General features: G+C 40.0%; 1 non-coding gene across 1 annotated transcript; it reads left to right on the top strand.

Moving 5' to 3' along the window:
* Positions 1-10,996: 10,996 nt before the first annotated feature.
* TRNAW-CCA (transfer RNA tryptophan (anticodon CCA)) lies at positions 10,997-11,069 on the top strand. Its single transcript has one exon. It is a non-coding gene; the product is annotated as a tRNA-Trp (tRNA).
* The last annotated feature ends 11,195 nt before the right edge of the window (positions 11,070-22,264 follow it).

Below are 22,264 nucleotides of genomic sequence, written 5' to 3'. Positions count from 1 at the left end.
GTAATAAAAGTTTGCAAAGTCCTAGGTGAGTTTTCTGAAAATGTCAATTGATATGCATTTACATATCTTACATGTATCTATATGATTCCCCAATCAGACTGTAAGTTCCTGAAAAGTTGGACCCTAGAGTGTGACTGGTCTAGTTTGCTGCAAGTACTAGCATTCAGTAAATTACAGAAGGCAACTCACATGTGTTCAGTACCTAGTCTTGGCGTTCTTTTGCACATGCAAGTTCATTCTGTTTAATCCTCACAACTATGCCATTAGCACATCTTATTGCCTGCATTTTGCAGACGTGGAAAAGCACTCAGAGAGCTTTAGTGACATGCTCAAGGATTTATTTAGGCAATAAGTGGGAGGACTGACAGTCAAATATAGGTCTGTGTGTCTGGCCCTAAGACCGTGTTCTCTCAATAGCAATCAATAGTTCATGATTATAGTTCTAATGACACAAAAAGTTCCTTAAGTTGCTTTCTGAATCAAGCAATAGTAGGTTATGCTCTATATCATTTTAGTGTTAATTGAAATTGGGAAGTCTGGATATAGTAACTCTTTATAGAGAATATAATTCGTCTATAGTGCTTCCCAACATAAAAAGTGATATTAGTTAGAGGGAGAGAAGGGAAAGGAAAAAAACTGAAAAGAGGAAAGAAAGGAAGGTTGACTCTGTGCTGGCTTTAGAAAGGAGCTTTATCCAAGTTTCAGAGCACTGTGAGGTTATTGCAAATTCTGAATTATAGCAGTTTCCAATTACAAAAATATTTTGGTGACATCTTAAATCTTGCAGGTAGTATTAGGAACTTGTGTTGAAGGACAACACAGATTGTTTGTGACAGCAATAGAAGGTACAAGCCCTGCCCCATGCAAAATTTTTACTTCTACCAAGTAATTCCAGAGGCATATTTTTGAATTAAGGGGTAATATAAAACAAAACAAAAATATCTGATACAGCCTCTCAAATAGAGCACAGGATTAGAGCTGAAGTCTAATGTAAAATATGGAGTGAACTGCATTAGCTGCTGAAAATGTAGAACTTTACCTGAGTCCTGTATTCCCGGAAAACAGGGATGATCAATACATCCTTTCGTATTTCAGAAAACAACTTATTGCAAAGAATCACCCTTTCACATGTAACTTATATATAAGAAGTTACAGAAAAACCCGAAGAAACCTTTTGGCCAACCCAATAAAACCCACGGATGACCCCACTGTTTAACCATGACAAGGCCAGACACAGACCCTTGAAATTTCCATTCTTTGTCTTATAAAATATTGGTTGAACTGCTTGTCCCCACTGAACAATCTGGACACTAATGTGACTTGACCAAACTTTCATCAAGCTTCTCTCCTTCCCCCAGGACCCTGAACTGTGGGCCACGCTTGAGCTTAAGTAAGCGCTGGGACACAGAACAAAACCCCTTAACAGCCTCTCCTGAGAATCAGCTGACCACAGAAAAAAAGACATTTTCTGCTGAACTGACCAATCAATCCCCTGCTCCCCCCACTCCCCACACTCAGATCTTTCTAACCTTGTTTACTCCTCCCTTTAAAAGAAACCCCTTTCTGCCTGGCCTTGGCAACATTTGTAGATATTATTATGGTCAGAGCCTTCTGTTGCAGTAGTTCCTTTCCTCTTACTGTAATAGTCACACCCCCTCTCTCAACTGCAAGAGTCTTTTCAAATAAAGTCCCTCCTTACCTAAGTCTGGATTTGTTTTTTATTTGATACGACCTAAAGGTGGAGTTTCTAATATTTTTGGAAGCATTTTTCTCCCCTGTCAAAGTGTTTTTATTTATGATTTCTCTTTTATGGATTTTAAGTATTCATGCCTGGTTCAGACGTCACACAGGCAGAGGGATCAAACCCTCTAAGGGTGTTAACAAGCTTCCCACATACCTCTTAGGTTAAAATGGAAATGAATAGATAGGAGGACTGCTTCCATATGCAAACACCTCCAGATAATCAATTCTATTCTAATATCTTGCTGGCTGCAGAATTACAGCTTCTGGGCCATTTAATTCACTTCCAGCTAATGCCTGAGGTGCCAATGTATACCAAAGAAAAAAGAAAAAGTAGATCAAACTAAAATATTTCCTTAGCTCATAGCAAGTTAAAAGCCTGGCCAACTCCAAGTTTCACAGACTTCTTTGTCATCTTAACCCTGAATTGGCCCAAATAAAAAGTTTGCTAGTGTTTATAAACTATCAACTTTGCACCTTGAAAATATTTATGTTATCACAAAAGGTTCAATGACATTATTCTCAAAAACAAAAGTGAGGATACCGTAGACTGGCAAAGGGTATTTTTGGCTAGTGCATTTAATAATAGGTAAAGTCATAAGTAAGTTAAAAATTGTAGATCACATTTAATTATGCATATTTAATGAATTACTTACTGAAATCATAGCTAACTTTAAACATCCAGAGTATGTAGTATCTATAGTCATAGGATGCTTTTGCTGATTCTTGCTCAGAAGTTTCTGGTACACACTGTCATGGTTGCCAGGATCAGCAGTGTGCTGCGAAATGTTTAAAAACTGGCTCTGGGGGAGAGGGTAGGCCCTGATGGGTTGCACTTGCCAATTTCCACGGTGTAAATACTCCCACCATGGCTCATTTGAAGCTATCAATGTGACTGCACTTGGAGTTGAGAAAGAGATGCTCAGCAACACACCATAAAGATACAATAGAAGTAAATAATCTCAAGAGAGCATAATAATAAAATAAAGTAAGATAATTAGGAAGTGATGAGTTTTGAGTATATATAATTTGGGGTTTTAATATAACTTATTTAACTGTAAGTTTGTGTAATTTAACTTTTTGTTTTGTTTTGGTTTGGTTTTTGGTTTTGGTTTTGGTTTTGCGGTACGCGAGCCTCTCACTGTTGTGGCCTCTCCCGTCGCGGAGCACAGGCTCCAGACGCGCAGGCTCAGCGGCCATGGCTCATGGGCCCAGCCGCTCCGCAGCACGTGGGATCTTCCGGGACGGGGGCACGAATTCGTGCCCCCTGCATCGGCAGGCGGACTCTCAACCACTGCGCCACCAGGGAAGCCCCTAATTTAACTTTTAATAATGGCTGTGTGAAACAACAGGCTTGCAAAATCCCTGGAAATTTAACAGTCAGTTTCTGTATTCTGGCACAAGCTGGTACCAGTGCCCACTAGTGAGTCCAGGATCCATCCTTCACTTTGGCTACAACCCCTAGAGGACTAGGTAACATTATTTCAGACAGGAATGATTTGGCTCACAGAAACTTAAAGGATTTTACTGGCAAAAAGGCATATACTACCTGTGGTGGGTTGAACTGTGGCTCCCAAAATATATGTCCAACTGGATCCTGTGAATGTGAGCTTATTTGGAAAAAGGTCTTTGTTGATGGAATTAAGTATCTCAAGATGCGATCATCCTGGATAATCTGGGTGGGCCCTAAATCCAATGACCCATGTCCTGATGAGAGCAGACAGACAGAAGAAGAGAACACACAGAGACACAGGGAGGACGTCCATGTAAAGAAGGAAGCAGAGACTGGAATGATCCATTTATAAGGCAAGGAATGCCAAGCACTGCCAGCAGCCACCAGAAGCTAGGAGAGAGGCAGGGAACAATTCTCCCTTCTAGCCTCCAGAAGGAACCAACCCTGCTGACATCTTGATTTTGGCTGGCTAGCCTCCAGAACTGTGAGAAAATTAATTTGTGTTTTTAAGCCACCAAGTTTGTGGCAATTTATTATGACAGCCTTAGGAAACTCATACACTACCCCATGACAATTAGTCTTGGTCAAACTGGGCTCAGAGAAAGAGGCTTTGGAGACTTTAAAAGCTATAAATTAATAACTTGGAAAATTATGCAGCACTGTAATCATGTACAGTCATAGTGGAGGAGACAGGTGAAGTTTCAAGGGAAAGACAGCTTACTGGTGGTATTCTTCTCTGCCATAAAATGTCATCTCAATACTCCTTATAGATCAGGCATGGCTAGACTCCCTGGTGACGCAGACATAACCTCAAACGTACCAACAGCCAAGGCTTATTTACCAGGTGGGGAGAAACAGATGTTCTTAAATTTCTCAGCAATAGTCTTCTTTTTTACCTCTAGAAGTTCTGCTCCTGTTTTACAGAATATTCTAGTTCTATTAACTGGGAAACAAAAGGGTAAAGGAAAAAAAAACAAAATCTGTGATATGTAAACATCCAAGAGACCTTGAAAAGAGTAGGAGATTTGAAATTTTACCATTGATTATGATTATTAATCTGACTACCTAATTTGTGGGGCCCAGTGCAAAATCTCAAGATAGTTCCAGCAGAGCATTAAACCAAGTGAGAGCCCTTCTACACACGGGTCTTGTGAGACTGTACAAGTCACATGCCCATGAATCCAGCCCTATTAATGGGATATCAGACCTAGCTACTACAGATTAGAAATTGTGATATTTGTGCCTAATATACTATTCTCAATTTTTTTTTCAGCATTCTTAATTCCATTTAGAAATGACTGGCCATATATCTGTTGCAAATAAATGCTGATATGCACTGAATTTTTTTACATAAATGTTCATAGAAGCTTTATTCACAATCACCGGAAAAATGGAAAAAACCCATATCTTTCACCTGGTGAATATAAAACAAACCGGTATATCCATACCATGGAACACCACCAAAAACAACAACATGGATGAATCTCCAAGATATCATGCCCAGGGAAAGAAGCCAGCCTCCAGAGGTCATATCATGCATGACTACATTTATGTGACACCTTAGAAAAGGCAACTCCACAGGGATGGAAAACAGATCACTGTTTGCCAGAGGTTGGGGTGGTGTGAGGGCTTGACTACAAAGGGGAAGCATGAGAGAATATTTAGGAGTAAGGGAACTGCTCTGTGTTCTGATTGGTGATGGTTACATAAAACCATACATGTGTCAAACCCTTAGAACTTGTACATCCAAAAATATTTTAATTTTATGGTATGTTAACTTGGAATTTTTTCAAACGAAAATATAATTTGGCTATATATCCAAATAAATGTCTCTTAAAAAGTACTTTAAATTTTCCATGAGTTTCTGCCAGAGAGGCTGCTTTGGGGGGCTCTGCCACATCAGCCCTGATATTCTGTGGGACTGTTTTTCCATCTGTAAAACAAGATCAGTCCAGAGCAGTGATTTTTCATTCATCTCTCTCCACAGTTTCATCCCTGGGCACTTCTTTGTGAGGTAGGGGCACATTTGAAGAGAAAGAATGTTCAGCCTCCACTGGGCTCCAGACCCACAGCTCTGCATCAATCAGAGCAGTTGTGCTTTGGTTTATTTCATATATTGTCTGCAGAACTTTCATTTAGAATAGTTGCTCCCAAGCTACATGGTTAGGTACCTGAGGAGTTTAAACAATTCCACATTCCAGGGCCTAGTGTTAGGGCCAACTTGATTTTCCCTTGGGCAAGTGCCCCCATAGAGCTTGGTGGTTAGCCAGACTGAAGCACTGGTTTAAATGGTCAATGATTCTAAACAAGATGTTTGAGGAATAGCTGGAATCATGCTCCTTGCTTCACAACCTTTGGATATACAATGGGATTCTGAAAAGGCTGCTAAATCTAGGCTTCCCCTGACATACCGTCTGAAAGGAACTTAAACTTCCCCCTCCCCCCACAGGATGGATGATTTTGGGGAACATCACTTTGCAAACGATAAAGGGCTGTGCATAGATGGGGGAAATGCTGTTATGAGGGTGAAGGCACAGACCAAGGACCAGCATTGCCTGAGAGTATCATTAATACTAAGAGCCGCCCTTTACTCTAAGCAAGTACCCTGTGCCAGTCACACTGCTAGCAATCCTTTAATCCTCACAACAACTCTGGGAGAGAAGAGCTGTCACTGTGGAGACTGATAAGGAAACTGAACCTCTGAGAAGCTACAGGTCACGTGATGACAACACCAGGTCCCAGCCCACACCTCCAACCTTCCAAGCCAAGGGGAAACCTTGAGGCCTGACATCAAGCCTGCTGCTCTCTCAGCACTCACCCCCAGAGAAAGGGACTAATGCCACCTTTCATCAAAGGCTGCTGGGAAGTCACCACAGGCAACTTGAGACCTTGCCATCTGGAACAGCACTCAAAAATTATTTTTAAATTTTATGTAATGAAATGCTTTCTTCAAAAACTATCTTATGCTTAAGTCCAATCTATAAACCCAGAGTTAGACTGCTATGGTTGAAGGTCGGGGGAAGGGTGGCCTGACACTCCCAGGGCTCCCAGAGCACCACTTGATCATTTATCTAGCAAATTGGCACTTGCTGTGAGAGGTACAGGAGCCATGATGCCTAAGGCCCTGGCTCTGCATTCCAAAGAATGAAGTGGGATTCTGGCTGACTTGCTCCTGAGAAGTGGGACTGGGGGAGGGCTGTAGGACTCCAGGCCTGCCACTTGCACTGAGCACTGCTGGCAGGTCCATCTGAATGGGCACCACCTGCCTCACCTCCTCCCTGGCCTGGCCCTAGTGGTCGTGCCCTGGCACTCACAGGGTAGGAAACTTATTTTCACCATCTTATATTTAGGGAGTTTTATTCTTCAAAGTTACAGATTATAAGGTTAAAAACTGCAGTCACCCTTCCTTTTTTCTTGGCCTTATAAGAGCCATCGTCTGATTTTCTGTATCAACTAAAGTAGAATGTTCAAGTTCAGATCTTGGTGTAGGATTAACTGCAGACCCGCACCTCTGACCTCTGGGGCAGGGGCTCACCAGGATGGCTCACCGTTTGGCTGCCATCAAACCGAACTCTTTCTCATATATGTCAGGGATCACGTCCATCGGGGAGCTGACGGTGTGTGCGGTGTTCTTGCCAAACAGGTGGAACTCCTAGTGGACAAACTGCTCCCCAAAACCGTTGGGCGGGATGAGTGCAGGCACGGCCTAGTCCCGCCGTGGGTGTCTGGCAGGGCCGGGCCTGGTCCTTTGCGAGGCAGCAGAGCTGAGGGCGGCCGAGCGCTGGAGCAGAAACGGCGACTCTGCGCAGCAGAGGGCAGCTCTGCTTCATCTCTGGATCGTGGGTGCCCTCAGCAATGGGGACCAGGAAGTCGCAGAGACACGAGATGGGTGCATCGGCCACAAGCACCTGCAGCTACTGGGTGTCCTGGTATGAGGTGTTCTCTACCTCCACCGAGACGTTGATGACCGCGGTGATCTGGTTGCAGGACAGCCTGAGCTTGTTGCTGGCAGCCACACCGTTGCTGATGTACAGGCTGCTGGTGTTCTGTGAGAGGCTGCTGGCCGAGGGCTGCCGGAACCGAACCAGGAGGGCACCCAGGGTGTGGTCACCAAGGCGGAGGGGCGGCAGCCAGCAAGGAGCAAGGGCTGAATCTTTCTCCTGGGCAGAGTCCACTGAAAACTCTCAACCATCGGCAGGTGGGCTCCTTTAGGGAGCAGCCACACCAAGAAATCTCGGGGAAAGGGTCCAGGAGAGAAAAGACAGGTCGCGACATGGAAGCCACAATTCCCGCTGGTCCGGCACTGCTCTGGTTTCCATGGCAGGCCTGAATGGGCCCTGCCTGGTCTTCAGAGAAAGCCCGGCCTCTGCCTCCCTGACCCGGCACTGCTTGGGCCCCAGCCCACCTGATTACCCAACCACGATCGTGACAGGCCTCACGGCTACCCCTGTCGAGAAGTCTGCATTGAATTTTGTTGAGCATTATAATTAGGTGATTCCTCCAAATTTCTTAAGGAGTTTGGAATGCGGTTCACTATCTCTTCTAAGCACAAAGAGAAGAAAACCCATTTAGTCTCCTTATTAGATATTAAATCCAGAACAAAAACTATTGAGAATGGGAGTGCTTAGCATTGGAATGGATCTTTAAGAAAAAAGGCCTCTCTGGAAAACTTTAGGATGGGACAGACACCAGTTACCTGGGTCATCTCAGTAAGGTCATCTAAACAGCTCTGAGAGCTGGGCCCCAAAAGCCAAATGAAAGACTCTCAAAAAACAATCCAGAAGCGAGAGAAAATTATGTCCTCAACTACCTAGAGTATTTTACTGATTTTCCAAGAGATATCTGTGTCTCCATAAAAGCAAATACTCACATTGGCTACTTTTCCTCAAGTACCTGGAGAGTTCCCCACTGGCTGTTGCTGTTACTGACAGGTATTTAGGATTCATGATTCACCAGACTGTAGCTTAGAGGCTCTGGAGGGACACTGACCCTGCCAACACCTTGATTTCGGACTTCTGGCCTCCAGAACTGTGAGAGAATAAATTTCTGTTGTTTTAAGCCACCCAGTTTGTGATATTTTGTTACAGCAGCCCTGGGAAACCAATACACCTCTGTAGTCTTTTACTCATGAAAGTGTACCTTAATGCAAGCAAATGAGAGGGACAATCTTATAGAAACAGCCTTGAATTCACTCTTTTTTTTTAAAAGTATTTCCCAAACCTCATTATTTTCAATGTAATCTGTAACAAACAACCTATGACACATTTTGCAACCAACCACAGCACACCCAAGCAACCAATCCACTGCCTGTACTAGGAACTGCCAATCCCACCCAACAGTTTAATTTTACTGAGGAAATGGAGCTCCCAAAGGCCAAATGGCTCACCAGCTTAACTATGTATTTATCCTCATACCCACCATGTTCTAGCAATTTCCTTGAGCACAGGTAGAAAAAGACAACTTGAGGAATGTAGAGGATACCTCATCATTGCTCACATCAGTCCCCAAATTTTGCCCTCTGACTCCAGTTTAAGTCATTTTGTGCACGATGGCTGAATGCTGAAACTTCCATAAGCAATTAGGATCATAACTCTGACTTTGAAGGCTGATAAAGTGATGTAGTCAGGCTGCTGTACAAACCAAGAAATGGCTCAGTGTACTAGGATTAGGATGTGACACAACATCCTGTGTCAGGGCATAGATTTCATGCAGGAGAGGAAGAGTGTCTGTGCTTTGATATTGCCATCAAGAGACTCAGATTTATTATTAAATCCTCATTGGGTAGAAAGACCAATGGTGAATTTATCAAGAAGCCTGCAGTATAATTTTGAAGAGAGTGATTTCTCTGCACCTCAAATAAAAGTCTAATACAGGCCTCAAGTATAGCCAAGATAAAATGTCAGAAATTTGAACGTAAGAAATTTATGAGTGCAATTAACTAATATCTTTAGCCTGAAAATTGTCCTCTTGGTTAGGATGCCCTTCCAACAAGATGACTCTTGCTGACCTAGATTTCTCACCATAATAGTCCTATTTGTATCCTGCCTAAATGTTAATTTAGTTGTCATCCATGTTTTGGAAAATAATATATCTCCTATTTTTGAGACATAACCAAAAAAGTTATAAGAAACTAATTTCTCTGCCAGTAAATCTAGTCTTCTTAGAAAGAAATTGAAGAATCACATAAGTAACCTAAACATTCAAACAACACCTCCAAGGAGATCCAAATACTCACCAAATAATCTAGTACTAGAGTTTGGGTCTAAAAACCTGAGTTAAAGCAGGATAACCTCCCTAAGGCACTAGAAGAGGAAAGAGTCAAGGGCAGTACTGGGAAATGCCAAGGGTCCAGAAAAGCCAGCAGATCTGCCTTCTAGCCAAAGGGATTGCAGTGGTATCTATATGAGAGAAAAGGTTAGGGCCAGGAGCCAGGCAGAAAGAAAGCCAAGAATACAATTGGGAGAAAGCAATTGGAGTCCTTGAGAATGGCTTTTAATAAAACTGAAAGGGCCTAAAATGCCAGTGAGTCAAAGTAGATTAAAGACATGATGAGGTATTTTTCTTAATACCCACTGCTGACTTTATTTATAAATTAAACAAGAAGGGAGGGACTTCCCTGGTGGTCTAGTGGTTAAGACTCTGTGCCCCCAATGCAGGGGGCCCAGGTCCCATCCCTGGTCGGGGAACTAGATCCCACATGCATGCCACAACTAAGAGTCCACATGCTGCAACCAAGACCCCAACTGCCGCAACTAAGACACAGCACAGCCAAATAAATAAAGTAAAATATTAAAACAAAAAAAAACAAAAAAACAAGAAGGGTGACTTGATCTATTTAAAAAAATAGGTTTTCTCAAAAACACTTAACTCCTGAGCCAGTCACAGTTCCTATTACCTCTTATAGTCTGTAAATGTGCCTGCCCTGTTCTCAACCCTGAAGCAGTCTAAAGTATACATGTTACCCATTGTAGGATCACTATGATTGATTGGATCAATACTAGACACAGGATTCAAGACCAGGCAATTCATTGTCTAGCCAGCATCCAATTAAAATACTTTCTCAAGAATTTAAACCAAGAGGTATACAACTGTACTCAGTGGGTAGAATGTAATTGAACTAAAGGGACATGTGACTCTGACTTAGCTCACCATTTTGGTGGAGACAGATGTGCAAATGGATTATACCAATCCGCAGAAAAAGAGACTGGAGCAACATAAAGAAAGAGGCACCTGAGAGCATGTGGTCCAAGAAAGAGTGAGAGGGAGAGATGGGAAAAGTAGCTGCCTTGGTAACTGATGGCATAGCAGTCCTAAGTCGCAATTTGTATGAAATATCTATAAGGACTTTGTCTCAGTGAAGTTTCTGTATCCTTTTGACAAATGTCTCGAATTTTGACAAATTCTCAAAGTTACATGATTTTGGCAAGAGCAGCACAATAAGTTTTTCCTCAAATAATACTCCTACTATTACCAGATGGCCCTTGGGTGGGCAGAACTGTCTTCTAGAGAGAAAGACAACTCTGGGAAAAGAGCATATGCTATGAACAAATTATCAAAAGTGTACTCCAAAAAAAATTGGGGGCTTCTCTGGTGGCGCAGTGGTTGAGAGTCCGCCTGCCGATGCAGGGGATGCGGGGTTGTGCCCCGGTCCGGGAAGATCCCACATGCCGTGGAGCGGCTGGGCCCGTGAGCCATGGCCGCTGAGCTTGCGCGTCCGGAGCCTGTGCTCCGCAACGGGAGAGGCCATAACAGTGAGAGGCCCGTGTACCGCAAAAAAAAAAAAAAAAAAAAAAATTTGGGACTTCCCTGGTGGTCCAGTGGTTAAGACTCCGTGCTCCCAGTGCAGGGGGCCCAGGTTCGATACCTGGTCAGGGAACTAGATCCTGCGTGCAGCAACTAAGAGCCCATATGCCACAACTAAAGATCCCATGTGCCACAACTAAAGATCCCGTGTGCCGCAACTAAGACCCAGTCCAGCCAAATAAATTTTTTAATAAAATTAAAAAATAAAAATAAAATTCATGTACATATAAACCTCTGCATGTAAAGCACTATAAAATATTATAGATTCGTTGGTGTTAAATGGGACAAACTTAACTCCTGTTTTGGGGAAAGCTACAATAAGCTTCACCCAGAGGTAACAATTGTTCATAATGATCTCAAATTCCACTGATATACATATCACTTTTTATTTCTCTTCCTTATCCCTCAAGATAATGAAGACTACTCTGAATGTTACCTGAGGGAGAAGCAGTGACACCTAGATGTTTCTACAAGATGAATTCTAGGTGAAAAAAGTTGAACAAAGTTTAAAAAGAAAGAAAAAGCCAAGTTCATCATTTTTACAAATTTTGCCTTCAGTGGAAGGCAAAATTCAAAAGGGAAAATATGCTGTGAAAAGAATATTTTTGATGCTTTTTGCCCAAAATATGCAGGATTACATAAAAAGAAGGGGGAGGGGAATAACAAGAAAACCTAGATTATCAGACAGGCACTGCTAGTTCCAACATGAAGACCCAAACATAGTCACTCTAATAAAATGGTATTTAAATGACACATTCAAACCCATACTCAAAATACAATCACGCCAGCAAAACCAATAGAAAGAATTCACTGTTTTTTATTCAGAGGAGGAAAGAAATCTCTAAAAGAAAATGATGATAGAAAAGCTTAGCAACAGCATTCTACACAGAACAGAACAGTCTGGCAGGCTGTCATTTCTGAAGAACCCTGCTCTCAAGATGGTTTAATACAAGGCAGTTCTTTCCAGAGAACCTGGAACACTGTAATGATGATTCAAACCAGGTAAAAAAGAAACAGTAAAAAGAAAGTGTTGAAGGTTTTCAATGTATTCTCATCTTAAAAGACATTTTCCACTACTTCAACAGAAGAGATGCCTTTGTGGTTGATTTTACATGCTTGCCTTAATAGTTTCTTTTGTGAATGGAAAAAGGCTTCAAATTATTGCAGTAAAGGCTATAATAGCAGCATGTCCAGAAAGAACTAAGACTTACAAACAGACCATTCTATAAAAGATGTTGTTTGTATCAACTCTGGTTACCAGAATTCTTAGGGCAATGGGTAGAAAGTGTCCATTCGTTATGGGCATCTATACATAAATATATCTGGATGGCATATTTAACTCTGAAACCGAAGATGACAAAAGATTTTGGGGAAGGATAAGTCCAAATGGTGAAATGGAAATCATGTATACAGTATTTAATGGGTAAGTCCATGTACTATGATGATTAAGATCTCAAAGCAGAACAATTTAGTTGAGTAATGGCTCCACCACATACCAGTTACGTAATCTTGGGCAAAGTAGTTAACCTCTCCAGGTCCTCATCTATAACATCAACATAAGAAGACCTATCTCATAGAGTTTTTTGGAAAATTTTGTAAACAAACACATAAATCACTTAACACAGAGCCTGAGTCACAGTAAGTACTGCATAAGTCAATGTGATGATGATTATGATGATGATGACAATGACAGTGACATCAGTTTCAAGTGCCTCCTCATTATGGATCCAATAATGATCTATGTGACCTGTGTGTCTGCTCAGGTCCAGTCCAAGCATTTTTTGTCCCCATGTTCTCATTATCTGACTTATCATTCTCTGTGTTTCCCTAGTCTTTTCCAATGATTTTAGATGTGGGGAGGCCATTTTCTTATTTCAGGTTCCCAGTAGTTCTTCTGAGTCTTTGAAACTACAAATACATAAAGTTCTCTTTAGAATCTTTATAAATAGTTTTTCTTCCTTTATCATTACCTTTAAATGTGACCTGCTCACTTTATTTACTAGTATAGGAATGGCATGTGTTTGTCTCTCTGAGGATGCAGTTCTTTAAACTCAACACCACTCTCTCGTGTTCTTTGGCATGTCAGTACTTTAGCAGGCAGTCACATTACAATTGGATTCCAACTGAAAACAAATTCCCTAAGTGTGCCAAAAAAAAAAAAAGATACTTCCTTTATAACACCATTAAACATTATTCCTGACTATTAAATTATGTCATGGCTACTATTGCTCATCCTACACTAGCCAAGTATTGGACTCAAACAGTGAACAAGAAATGCTTGTTAAACCAAATTGGATTATAATGATACAATGGAACAGCAATGTTTCTGGGAGCCTTTGGACAATCTGTTTCAGCCTACTTAGGCCATGGCCATTGCTGCATGATGAGGCTTCCTTCATCTGGGAATACCCAGACATGAAAAACACTCAGTAGGAGATGATGATGTCACTGGTTTAGGATGGTCTATTCTCACAAGTTATGGGAAATGGAGGAAACAAGAACATGAGGAAATCTTCAGTCTTACATCTTATTCTATCTAATATCACATGAATTTTTGCATGTTTGCTGCCCTGTACTTATTCTATTCATGAAAAAATTTAAGCCTGTCTCTCTGCCCAAATAAGAAAGTAAATGTTTTCATGTAGTGTTGGAATTTCACATCATCTTGGTTTAAAAAGAGGGGGGCAGGTCAATTGGCCACCAAGGTAATAATCTTGAGGTCATGCCCATGAAGCTTAACCATGAGTGAACCATGAATGTGGTCCCTAATATTGTGATGTATAAATTATTCAAGGAAAGAGAAGTCACCAGCTAATGGGTGAAAAACCAGTGTGGGTAAGACTCAGTGATTCCTTAATATTATATTCTAGGCAGAAAATAAAACAGAATTTGTTGGGAAAAGAAAAACTACTTATTTTGTCAATATTTGTGATTCTTGTTTTATACACAGCTTAGTCATTTGCCTCTGCTCAGAGCGTTTGGAAGCCACCCTTATAAAGGACCTAGAAAACTACAATGCATACCCTTAACCTGATCTTTGACAAAGATGGCAGAAGGAGACCAGGACAGTGGACACATGCCAGAAGGTCAACAGTTCTCAGGACATCTTATCTGACTGAACAGGTGAGGTAGGACCAGTCAGAGCACCTCATGTTCCATACCATGAGCAAACTAAGTACAACAACATTTCTGATCTGACCTAGTAAGCAGACAACACCCCAGATAATAGGTTGTTGAACAGTTAAGAAAGAAAACACTATCCAGTGTCCATGAAAATAATAAAAGAGTTAAATTCAGTAAAGAAAAAAAAAAAAAATACTACAGATCTATGTTGCATCCATAGCCTGGATAACCAGGGGGAAAGCTGCTGTGTTCAAATCCAAACCACTGCCTAAACATACTTCCAAGTGCATAAGTAGTTTGGTTGTCCCTTACCAGTCTTTACAGGTCACTGTACTGTTTTATTGTCTATAAAGTGAGTTAGACTAGATGATATATTTTTTATATATATATATATACATATATATATATACATATATATATATACACACAAACACACACATATGTATGTATATATGTAATTATATATATATATATACACACATATATATGTAATTATATTATATTATATGCCTGGAGAATTACAATTGGTTAGTTTCTCAGAATTTACAAAAACACTGCTATAATCTTTCAGGAAAATTCTTTTATTGGCTGGCTATTGCTACAAAATTGCTGTATGTCAATCAACTACAAAGTCTTAATGACATACAGCAAATATTTTTCACACTTATGAGGAGTTCTGCTGATCTAGGCTAAACGTAGCTGATCTTGGCTGGACCACTCACTCATACATGTGTTTTTAGGTTGGCTCTGCACCATGTGACTTCATCCTTCTCATGGGACCACGAACTAACCTGGGCATGACCTTCTCATGGTGATGGCAGAAATAAGAGTGAAAGTGCATTGAGCAAAATCTTTAAAGGTCTAAGCTCAGAAGTGGCACTCTGGCATTTCAACCATATTTATTGTCAAAGAAAGTCACATGACAAAGCCCAGAGTCAGAGCAGAAGGGTACTGCAAATTTACATGACAAAGAGGAGTGAAGGACTGGAGTCACTATTTAATCTACCACAAATCCACAATTAGGCAAGAATTATTCATGCTCCTCCTATCCCCCACCTGGGATGGTGGGGGTCCACCATCCCAATACCCCCAAAAGTTTTATCTAACACAACATCAGGTTTGAATAACTTATAATAGATGTTCATGCAAGTCCTCCTGATCCAGAAACCTATGAATGAAGAAGGCAATATAGCTGCCTCAAAAACACACAGCATACAATGGTGGAACAAGGACAGGATAATCACAGTAAACATTCCAATTCAAGGAGGAGGCAAATGAAAGGCAAATAACAGTTACTGGTATGTAGAAAGTCTGCTGGGAAAATGTTTCCAGGTCCCTCCACTTTAGGAGTCGTAAATAGTCCTTGATTTGACCCTGGTTATATTTCCCAAAAGTAACTCCCCAGTTCATTTTATTCATGGATCTTGGCTTCACTCTCTAGGATGTCCTTCCTTTCCATCATCTTCTTTGGCCACTTCTAAAGAGCTCAATAGAAAATATGTTCTTTGAGAAAAAAATTTAGCCTGCTTTCTGGATACAAAACATTAAGGGCTCAGAAGCCTTTTAACATTTTGTACTGCTCAATCCCTACTAGACCAGGCAGATGGCACTTCTGCTGGTACAGTCTTCTCAAAAATTTTGTGGGTTTCCAGTGTATTTCATTCATTTTACTCCCTGTGCCCAAAGCCATTCTTTGAGAACAATTCTTCTATTTGTCTCACTAACTCTAGACTTTGAAAGAACTGCTGTATCAGACTGTTGTGGACCTTGACCTTAAGATTCCTAAAAACACTTGTGTGCAACAGAGAGCACATATTAGATTTCATCCTGATTCTTTCAGAAGTCAACAAAAAATCATATAGCCCCTTCTTTGACTTGGACTTTACTCTGAGACCATCACTTACTAGGAGCACCCCAAGTTTGACCTTTACCCCAGCCCAGACTTTACCTTACTCTGAGAATCTGTTGCTGACTATAGAAGCTGGAGAAGAGAAACAATTTTATGTTCCAGTTCATTAAGTCCTGGGCTCTCGATTTTTCCGATAAATTCTGCTTGCAGATGGCCAGTTCTTTTGAGTTCTTCCTTTCTTGTACTACCTTATATGCAGCTAAAGAGAAGCAGCTGATGTTTTCAAATTTTCACTGGGAGATCTCCTTGCCCAAGTCCAAAGTTTGTTTAAGTACATTTTCTGTCTTCCAAGAAACCACAAGTGACCATTTCACCAAATGGGTTACCATTTCTTCAGTCTCCTATAATAGTTTCTTCACCATTTTTCCAAACTCCCACCATCAACTAGCCCTAAAAATAATGCTATGTATTTCAGGTGTTTGTTAAAACAACATCCCATTTCTGCATACCAATTTTTGTTTCAATTCCCTTTGGTTGTATATCAAATGACCTAAAAATATAGTAGCTTCATATATATGACAAAATGACATTTAAAGATGTATTTGAAAAGATCATAACTGAAAACTTTCCAAACTTGATGAAAGGTATCAATCTACAGAACTTTTAAGCTCCATGATCCCCAAGGCAGGATAAACACAAACATCACACCTTTTCAAACACAATAAAAGACAAAGATAAGTAGTAAATTTTAAAATTAGATTTTCTGCTTTTAAGCAGAAGGGAGGAAGAAGAAGAAGAAGAAGAAGAGAAAGGGGAAGAAGGATGATCAGGGGGGTAAGAGGAGGAAGAGGAGGAGACGACATATACGGGGCAAAATCCATATAAATAACAACCAACATGTTACCTGAAACAAGGAAGAACATAGGGCAATGCAACAACATCTTTAAAGTAACAAATCAACAAAAACACTCAGCCTAGAATTCTATATCAGGAGAAAATATCCTTTAAAAAGAAGGTGGGGCTTCCCTGGTGGCACAGTGGTTGAGAGTCCACCTGCCAATGCAGGGGACACGGGTTCGTGCCCCGGTCCGGGAGGATCCCACATGCCGCGGAGCGGCTGGGCCCGTGAGCCATGGCCGCTGAGCCTGCGCGTCTGGAGCCTGTGCTCCGCAACGGGAGAGGCCACAGCAATGAGAGGCCCTCGTACCACAAAAAAAAAAAAGAAGGTGAAATAAAGACATTTTCGGAGTGACTACAGCAGCAAGAATTAGTCTCCTGTACTACAAGAAATGCTAAAAGTTCTTTCAGGTTGAAAAGAAATTATAACCAGATACAACCTTAAATCTGAAGGAAAATGTAAAGGCCACAGCCTAGTGTGTGTGTATATGTGTGTATTTTTAATTTTTTAAAATAAATTCCTTTAGAAAATATCAACAAAGTATTATGAAAATTATCACATATCTGCAAGTTAAATATAAGACAACAAAAACAAATGGGTGGGGGGAGACTTTTAAGATTCTTATACTCTTCATAAGGTAGGATAATATTATTTAAAGGTAGACTGCAATAACTTAGATCACATTGTAAACTCTGGGATAGAGGACCCCATAAAATACTCAAAAATGTATAGCTAAAAGTCAATACATGAAATAAAATATAATAATAAAATATGAATTCACCCAAAGAAGGCCAGAAAGAGGTAATAGAGGAATAAAGAACTCCACAGGTGAGTTGTACCAGACATTAAAAAATAATAATACCAATCTTACATAAACCCTTTTAGGAAATAGGGCAGGAAGAAATGTACCCCAACTTTTGATTACAAAAACCTGTAAACAACATTTACAAGAAAGCTACAGACTAATACGCATCATGACCACAAAAGTCCTGAGCAAAATCCTAGTAAATTGAATCCAGAAATACTGAAAAATAATAATAATAAACCATGACCAAGTGATATTTTTTCCCAGGAATACAAAGTTGATTTGACATTCAAAAATCAATGGACTGAATTTCTGTTCTTAGTTCCAATACATAAAGAGCTTGAAAGTCATCTCTCCAGTTCTTCTAAAAGAAAAAAAGCTGAATGAATTAAAAATCAACATCTCTTCTTGGATCCATCAGAGAATTGAGGTCACAGGGCAGATCACTGCCCTGAAAACTGGCAAGACATGTGAAAACAGAGGATCACAGTTCACCACAATCAAAATCCACTGGAGCTATAACGTTATAAAGTGAAAGGAACACTTAAACAGTAATTGAAATTGCTGGAGACTGAGTATGAACTCGCTTGAGAGTTAAAAAAAAAACCCTAAAGATACAGTCTTAGGGGGGACTCCTACACTGCTGTGAGTTTTACATTTAGGCACCCCACCAGGTTTTCCCAGTGAAGACTTGAGAAAAATAGCCTCTGCTCCCAGGTGGGTGGGGGCAGGGAGTGAAGGGAAGGGGAAGAAGTAACCATTTTGAAATAAGCCTGGAGCATTCTGTTCTCCATAACAAAGGGTAGCCCTCAAGGAAAGCTATTTTACCAGAACCTGATCTGACCTATCAGAAGAGCAGTTAGACAGCTCTGGTCCCCTCTAGCCTTCCTGTCTCACCTAAGAGCAGAAAAAAAAAGAGCTAAGAAACCTTCCTGATGGTCATACTTCAGGGACTCAGGCCCACTGAAATACTAAGATTTAATCATAAGATTATAGAATGGTTTCCCTCCCCTGTACCTTACTACCACATTAACAAGGCTCCAGTATAATAACAGTGGATTACCACTGAGAGAGGTACAAGGCAGAGACTCAATTTAAGAAAGAGTTTCTAGGGAAACCCAAAGACCGTAGGGAAGACAAAACCAAGGATACTAGAGGAAACTGAACCTCTGCCATGCACAGCTATAGGAAACATTAAACATAGCCTAACTCCTAGCCAGACAAAACATAAAATATCACACTAAACTTATGTTTACCTTAGTTCCTATTACCCAATACATCATGTCAAGCTTTCAGAAAAAAAGTACAAAGCATGTTAAAAGGCAAGAAAAAAACTCAGTCTGAAGAAACAAAGCAGGTGTCAGAACCTGACTCAGATATGGTAGAGATTCTGGAATTATTGGACCAGAAATTTTAAATAACTATGATTAATAAGCTAAGGGCTCTAATGGAAAAAGTGGACAACATGCATGAATAGACAGGTAATGTAATTATAAAGATGAATAAGAAAGAATTAAAACAAAAGGCTAGAAACCAAAACCACTGTAACAGAAATTAAGAATGCCTTCCATGGTACCAACAGTAGACTAGACACAGCTGAGGAAAGAGTCGGTGAACTTAAAGAAATACCAGTAGAAATTCCCAAACTTAAATGAAAAGAGAAAAAAATTTTTAATGTGGAACAGAATGTTCAAGAACTATGGGTCAATTACAAAAGGTGTAGCATATACATACTAGGAAGAAGGAAAAGAAAGAGAGATGGAGCAGAAGAAATATTTGAATTAACTATGGCTGAGAATTTTCCAAAATTAATGACCGATACCAAACTACAGATCCAGGAATCACAGAACACCAAGCAGGATTAATACCCCCCAAATCTACATTTAAGTATATCATATTCAAACCATGGAAAATAAAAGACAAGGAGAAAATCTTGAAAGAAACCAAATGGGGGGAAAAAATCACCTTACCTATAGAGAATCAGGAATATGAATTACATCAGACTTCTCTCCAGGAACTATCCGAGCAAGAAGAGAGTGGAATTAAACATTTAAAGTGTTGAAAGAAAAAAATCCACACAATTCTGTATCTGGTGAAATTATCCTTCAAAAGTGAAAAGAGAAATTAGGACTTTCTCAGACAAACAAAACCTGAGGGAAGTTGTTGCCAACAGAACTGCCTTTCAAGAAATGTTAAAAGTAATGTTATTTGAAAGTTGACTTAGGGGATCCCCTGGTGGTCCAGTGGTTAGGACTCCATGCTCTCACTGCCAAGGGCCCAGGTTCAATCCCTGGTCAGGGAGTTAAAATCCCACAAGCCACATAGTGTGGCCAAAAAAACAGAAACAAAAGCCAAAAAAAAAAGTGGACTTACATTATACTGCAAACTCTAGAGCAATCACCAAAAGAACATTGCTGGTGGGAATGTAAAATGGTGTAGCCAGTATGAAAAAGTTCGCCATTTCCTCAAAAACTTGATCATACAGGTACTATATAACCCAGCAATTCCAGTACTAGGTATCCAAGAGAAATAAAAACATAAGTTCACACAAAAGCTTGTATATGAATGCTCATAGGAGAAGCATTTATAATAGCCAAAATGTGGAAACAATTCAAAATAGACATCAACAGTGAATGGATTTTTTTTTTAAATGTGGTATATGCAATGGAATATTATTTGACTATGAAAAGGAATTAACTACTAATACATGCTACAACATGAGTGAACCTTTAAAATATGCTAAGTTAAAGAAACCAGACACAAAAGATCACATATTACATGATTCCATTTACATGAACTGTTCAGAGTAGCCAAATCTATAGAGACAGAAAGTAGACTAGTAGTTGCCAGGGGCTTGGAGGGAAGGAGAACTGGGGAATGACTGCCTAATGTGTACAGAGTTTCTACTTGGGATGATGAAAATGTTCCAGAATTAGACAGTGGTAATGTTTGCACAACACTGTGAATATAATAAAAACCACTGAATTGTAAACTGAATTGTGCAGTATATATATCCAGCTACTTTTGAAAAGCAATGTAATTAATATTTAAAGAATAAAGAAGAAAAGCTATATGATCTTATTAGACACAGAAAAAGCACTTGATAAAGTTAGTACTCATTCATAATAAAAATTCTCAGAAAACTAGGAATAAAGGGACCTACCACAACCTCATAAGGAAATCTATGACAAACCTACAGTTAACATAATATTCGATACTGAAAGAGGGAAAACTTTCTTCCTAAATCCAGGAACAAGCAAGGATGTTCTCACTCACTGTTATTCAACATTGTGCTGGAGGCCCTAATAAAGGATAATAAGGCAAAAGAAAAAGAAAGGAAGGAAGGGAGAATGGCATGCAGACTGGCAAGGATAAGAAACATAAGAAACAGAAATTATGGAATATCATTGTGACTTGAAGATAGCTCAGTATTTCTTAGACAGGACAGAGGAAGAAATAAGTGTAAGAGAAAAATAATTGAAAATTTGGAATTTATCAAAATTTAAAAATTCTACTCATCTAAAGATACAATTAAAGAAAATGAATAGGCAAACCACAGAACAGGAGAAAAGATTCAGGAGCATATATCAGACAACTGTTATCTTGGGTATATAAAAAATTTCTTCCAAACAAAAATAAAAGACAACACAATGAAAACATGTTGAACATCATTAGTCACCAGAAAAATCAAACTTTGAAAAATGGTCTGGGGGGAGTTCCCTGGCAGTCCAGTGGTTAGGACTCTGCACTTCCACTGCAGGGGGCACGGATTCGATCCCTGGTTGGGGAACTAAGATCCCACAAGCTGCCTGGTATGGCCAAAAAAAAGAAAAGAAAGAAAAGAAAAATGGTCTGGCAGCTTCCTATAAAACTATACCTCTTATTTATGATCCAGCAATTCTAGTCTTTAGTATCTATCCAAATAAACAAGAATGTTATTCAAATTTTATCCTTAGCAACTTCATTCAAATGAGATAAAAAGGAAACTAAATGTCCATCAACAGAAAAATGGATGAACAAATCATGGTGTAATCACACAATGGAATACTATAATACACAATGGAATGGAATAAAAAAGAACAAAACAGTGATACATGCAACAAATGGATAAATACCAAAAGTAGTATGCTGAATGAAAGAAGACCTAAAAGAGCTCATAATTTATATGTTATAAACTTATATGAATTTTTTAAATAAAATTCTAAAATGAGCAAAACTAAAAAACAAAAATGAGCAAAACTAATTTATGGTAGAAAACATCAGAACACTGGTTGCCTCTGGTGGGTGGCGACAGGAATTGACTAGGAAGGAGCAGAAGGCAATTTTCTGGGACGATGAAAATATTTATACCTTAACAGAGATTTGAGTGACAGTAACTTTAATATACGGATCAATCCCCTTACATGTCACTAATCTCTCAGTACCACCTTCACCACTCCTACACTGGTGCAATCACACGCCTCTACCCATTCAAACACCCCAGGCTGAGCCACCCCCACCTCCCCACAACGTGGACAACCTTCTCAGCCCACTCTGCCTCCAATACGCTGCTCTGGGCCACCGCGGCTCAACAACACGTGCCTAGCTCATTCA

The sequence above is a fragment of the Lipotes vexillifer genome, unplaced genomic scaffold, assembly GCF_000442215.2.
Source record: "Lipotes vexillifer unplaced genomic scaffold, Lipotes_vexillifer_v1.1 scaffold202, whole genome shotgun sequence".
In the NCBI taxonomy this organism is placed as follows: Eukaryota; Metazoa; Chordata; class Mammalia; order Artiodactyla; family Lipotidae; genus Lipotes; species Lipotes vexillifer.
This window is presented reverse-complemented; position numbering and strand designations above follow the sequence as displayed.